This window comes from Micropterus dolomieu, linkage group LG12 (genome assembly GCF_021292245.1).
Source record: "Micropterus dolomieu isolate WLL.071019.BEF.003 ecotype Adirondacks linkage group LG12, ASM2129224v1, whole genome shotgun sequence".
Classification (NCBI taxonomy): Eukaryota; Metazoa; Chordata; class Actinopteri; order Centrarchiformes; family Centrarchidae; genus Micropterus; species Micropterus dolomieu.
The window spans coordinates 15126047-15131670 of NC_060161.1; the positions used below are offsets into that span (position 1 = coordinate 15126047).

The window sequence follows — 5624 nt, forward strand, 5'->3', positions numbered from 1 at the left end:
GTAAACATATTAATCCCCACAAGAGGCACCCCTACTCTTTATTTCAGAGTTCTCAATCTAAAGGTTTCTGTCTACCCAATACAGAATAATCTCAAAGCAAGTCTCTGTCACTATGATGATATGTTGATGAGTGTTGAATGATGCCAAATAGGCATTTGTGATATAAATAAAATATAATAAAAACTTACAAGATTCCCTCCACTCCACTGTCCTATGTTTTATGTTATATAAAGACCTTGACTTTCCTGACTTGTATCTTTGCTAGTTTGTCCTAGAAAAAGTGTGTTTTTAAAAACTAATTTAAATTATTTCTGAGAATTGTGGGAAGAGTTTTAGCCGAGCACAGAGGTTGAGTGAGGACACACAGGGAGAAACACCACCACTGTGGCTACTGCAAGAAGCCCTTTAACCAGTGTCTCAATTGAAGCGATACCGTTTCTCTGATACAGGAGAGAAACCATACCAATGCAACCTGTGTGAGAAAAGCTTTTCACTGTATCGGCTCGCTCTAAAGAGAAACCTCGCCTGTGCAGCCAGTGTGGAAAGTTCTTCCACAGAGCGGAGTGTCTCCAAAGCCACCAGACCAACAGAAGTCACATCACTGGAGTCACACCAAGAGGAGACCAGCAGCTGTGGGTGAAGCTTCACTTTGCCGGCAGAGTTGAAATGCCATCAACGTGTTCCCACAGCAGAGAAGCCGTTACCGTTACAGATTAGATGAGCGTGTCAAAAGCCACACGTGTTCTACAAAAACTGTGAGCGTTGCTGGGAAAGGTGAGCAGAGAAAGGACGTCTCAGAGAATCCAGAGAAACCATACCACTGTAAACAGTGTGGGAGGTGCGTCAGTTGGTCAGGAATAGAGAAGAACCATCTCCACACACAGTAGGATGAAGGGTCCAGCTGCAGCCTGATGTGCCTGAAGACCTTCAGCTGGTCAGGAGGAGTTAGGAGACACAAATATTCTGCTCAGAGCAAATATCAAGAACTCTAGACTCAATGCTTTATTCACAGGGTGCAACATGCCATCATAGTCAGTTTCTTTTAGAAAATGCTATTTCTCTGCATGGTGTAAATGAATTTATTTATTTATTGTGGGGTTTTTTTCGATTAGGTTTATTCTTTAAACCAATTCTTAGTCCCTTTTCTATCCACATTTTCCTGTCAGCTAACATGACAAGGTTTATGTCAAAAGTTCAACTCTCCCCCATCAGTTGAAACAGTACTGTAGATGTCCCTAGCAATGACACGTGGCATAACTAGACATATTGTGCTTGTTTAAACCAACAGTAACAGATTCTTGACCTCTTGGGGGCAGCAGAAACAAGTTATAAACACATTGCTAGCAGTTGTCATCTCACACATCCGCCAGATATGGGGCAATAGTAGCATTCATTTGGTTTCCTGTTTCTGGCCATCTGATGACAGTCCAATTCCAATATTCGCTTTCTTTTAGCACAGTTTTGCTCTCCACCAACTCCAAAGGGAAATATCTGACTCTTAAGCTGCTAAATGCCCCACTCTGTTCAGCAGCTAGTCGCTAACTCGGCCATTTGGTTTTAAAATATTTTAAAAAAATCGTCCCTGCGGATGTTTTATGAGGGAAATGGTTCAACACATTTGTTAGGCCTCAAGGATACACACAATGCATAATGGTGATAATATAAACATAATTGTGTTTGTTTACAAGAAAACTCCACAGGGCACCTTTAAATTGCAGACAGTAAAACCAAAATAAGATGCTGAAAGCCACTATAAAGCTCTGTAGAGCAGAGGTTAACTATAGAGCCCGGTGATAATTACTGGCGTCACTATTCTTTCACATACAGATAGTCATAAAATCCATTATTTATATAAAATATTGAATAAAGCACTTTAAATGTCTGTTGCAATTCAAATTAATAACCAGAAATGTATTGGTGAGTGAGAAACAGCCAGCTGTTTTAGGACATTTATTGTTCGGTATTTAGGACTTAGCACTCTGGTTTAAGTGTGAATTTAGCTTTTTTGCCAAGTTGACCAAGAAGGTTGTTACATAATCAGGATACAAAAATAAAGCAAATACGTTACGGACATTTTTAAAGTAACCCGCCCAACCCTGTACATGTCATACTGCACAGTATTGTTACATTACCAGCCAACACAGGCCAAAGGTTAGTGACAGAGAATCAAATCATTTCAGACAACGATGTTCACAAATGGGTCACATTTAATGCAACGATCCAAGTAGTGGAGACCGGGGATGGTTTTAACACAGGTCAGTTGTAACACATCCAATTACTCCAATCAGGAACAACTTATGAATCACCTGATTCACTCAGCACATGCTCAGTTTAGTCCTTATTCAACATGGGAATAAATAGCACCCTGTGACAGAGACAAAAAAAATTATTTTGAGGTAAGAAAGTTTACGTTTTGTTGTAGCGAAGCCTGCTTTGTAGTCAAACTCATCAAATTTAAATCATGTTTATTGTTTGTCTGTGCAGACTTCTTTCATGGTTGGTAAGCTAGTTCATGGCCACAAGAGTCTGGGTTAGTTGTAACAATAATTAAAAATGTTTGGTTGTATTTATATGTTTGTATGCTTTGAATTTCAGTGTGTGTCAGACAAACACAGTAATGTTTAGTTGTTTTATTATTATATTTAAATGTTCGTGTAAGACCTGTAGGTTTCTCTGTGGGCTCGTGAGGCCTGCTCTCTAGGAGTGCAATATTTCTACTACCACTATGACAAAGACAAACAAGCACAAACATACACACTGATATTCAGTTGGTGCAACTTTGCACATTTTGTCACATTTTATTATTATGTTCATGACTATGTCACTACTATGACTGAAAGTAAGTAAGTAAGCTACTTGGATCATTTGGACACATCCCTCAGACAAATAGTCAATAGTTTAAGGTAAAAGGATTCAACTTTAAAAATATATGAAGACATCAAAACTAACTTTGTCATTCGACAGCAATAGTGGCAATTGAACATGCAGTTTTGCACATGGGCACGTGTCTTGTTAGATAAAGTAATTTCTAATACCAAATGTCTTTTGAACACTTAAGACCAAACTGAATGGAAGATTAGAGATAGACTTATTAACTCCAAAACCATCAACATAATGGTTTTAAAAGTCCCTATGGACTAAAATCTCGTGGATCTTAAGGCTAAGACTGACACGCACCAGTTTATTTTTAGGAGTTTCTCCTAACTCAGACAGTAAGGAGCTACTTTTAGCTAAATAGGCAGTGGTGGACTCAGGCTGTCTGAGGACCAGGGGCGAAAACAATGTACAGGGCACCAGCTGCATGCTTTGGGGGGAAACCCTGGTTAAGATTAAACTTGTTTTATTAAGTGACTCAGATTAAAAGTATAACTACTACACCTCTGTAATAAAAAAAAAACCAGGAACTAGTAAGTATTTAAGCATTTACAGGCACGGCATGTAGGGCTCCTTAGAGGGCACTTTATCACATTTTCTTGCACATTGGACCACCGTATGGCACTTTGTCACATTTTATCGACTTGGTGGTGTTATTTGCTTTCAAACATGGAGGGAGATAGCCATCATGCTCTCATTAAAGCTGCTACAATCTAGCTAGCAGTCATGTTTAACAGCCCCCCCACCCCCTCGGTTGCTCTTTATCAACGTTAAACTACTTACCTCACACGCACAATGACATGTGGCAGGTAGTTGAGTTTCCATGAAGCAAACAAAAGTGAAAAGTGTAGAGAAGTGCTCGAGAATGGCAAAGAGACAAGCGTGTATTTGGACGGTGTTTATTTGACATAAAAAGTGGGAAAGAGGAGGGGGATAAAATTTTTGTGGCCGAGATAGAGCTGTCAATACTGATAAAGTGCTTTCTTCCCTCAACTTCTCTGACAAACCACACATTTTTTTCTTCAAAATTGTCAATTTTACCAAAATGTCCTAAGCAATATTCTGTCCTAAACTCTATTCTAGGTTCTGCTCAAGTTGACACCAACTTAAAAGGACACATTTTAAGTCGCATATTATTCCTTTGCTCTTTCTCTTGACTTTCTTTCCCATCTCTTACTTTCCTCCCTCACCCATTTATTTTTCTCCCCTGCAGAGTCTCTAAAGATTAACCCCTTCTTCTTGACCCCCTCTCTCCTGGGTGCCAATCAGATGGTTTCAATCATTTCCTCACAGCTGCTTGCTGAGTTTACGCGCCTGCCTCTCCCTGGCTTCGAAGGCGGATTTGGTATCCATCAGCTCCTCCAGCTGCCGTCGGATGCGGGCCATGTCGAGTTGGGAGGCCTCGCACTGCTCCCTCAGGGTGGCCGACTCCACCCTGAGCTGCGTGGCGGCCATGGAGAGCTGCTCGCTGCGTTCACGGCACTGCAGCTGCATCCTCTTGGCATCTTTCAGGAGGGACTCCACACTCACTGCCACTGATTCACACTGATCGTGAGACATGTTCTGGACGGAGATAGAGGAATAGATGGAGGTCAGAACAGGATCTGGACATTATACAGTGGTTGGTTCAAGGGCTTTTGAGCATAGGCAGATGCTTGAAAACAGAGACTTAAAATATGTTTGTCCAGTTGAAAGGCTCTCTATGATTCAAATGTAGGACTCAAGGTCTGTTTTGGCAGTCAACTACAGCTATCCTGCCAAAAAATCAGATAAAGTGAATAAATAGCTCGCAGTCAGAAGTCCAGCACAGATCAACTGGTTTAAAACAGAACATTTGATCTGTGGAGAGTGAAGTAGCTTAAATAGGCTTATCATGGCTTAGCTCGTTCTACAGTGTCCACTGCTCTTCCCTGTGTTTCTCTTTCATCCCTATTCTACCACCAGTCTCTGTCTATCCTTGCTACTCTTATTTTATTGTTTTTACCTTATTGCAGCTTGTTTTTATAACCACTAGCCCAATATAACAGCCAGACAGAATGTCTTACCACCGGCTCCAGAGTCAAATTTATCACCAGCCTTGTGGTTTTCTGAGACTTGAGTTGAAGGCAGTGGTTGGTGTTCTCCAGGGTGCACTGTCCTCTTGGTTGTCCTCCGTAGACGTCCTTTATATAAATATAAAAAAAGCAGAGAGTAACTCCAGGTATGGATTCAACTGTAGGTGTGGATGGTGGAAGTAGCTGTCAGAAGTTGACTTACTGTAAAAAGTCCAGTTTGTTCCTTAAATTCTTTTACTTTTTGCCGTCCCCATCCGTCTCCCTCTTTCTAGTCCGTCTCTCCTTACTTTCTCTCTTCAGTGAACATCATCTTCTACCTCAGGGCTCAAGCAAGGTCAGGTAATCCACAGAGATTAGGCAGTTAAGTAAAGGCATACTGAGTCATGTTGTAATCGCAGGAGTAAGCTCATTCTGTCTACTTTGATCTGTCAGGCAGCTGCTGGTAAGGCATTCAGACCTTTTTTCCTGATGGCCAAATAATGAATCTATATTCTAGGTTATGCAGCTATACTGTGTCTTAATACACTACCGGTGCACAGATTGACCTGTGAACTTATTATTAACAATGAGTATTTTGAATTAAAAACATATACAGTATCATTTATTTTTGGGCTTGCTCATATGGGCTGAAATTACCAGTTGGTGTGAAACTCATTGGATCCTTTTGGGGGGGGGGGGGGGGTTTTCATTTTTTTT

At 40.8% G+C, this 5624-nt stretch overlaps 1 long non-coding RNA gene across 1 annotated transcript; it reads right to left on the bottom strand.

Annotated features, from left to right (window-relative positions):
- Window positions 1–3757: 3757 nt before the first annotated feature.
- LOC123980635 lies at window positions 3758–5581 on the bottom strand. Its single transcript, XR_006827534.1, has 3 exons — window positions 5131–5581; window positions 4920–5036; window positions 3758–4437 (listed from the first exon to the last, which is right to left on the bottom strand). It is a non-coding gene; the product is annotated as an uncharacterized LOC123980635 (long non-coding RNA).
- Window positions 5582–5624: the final 43 nt, after the last annotated feature.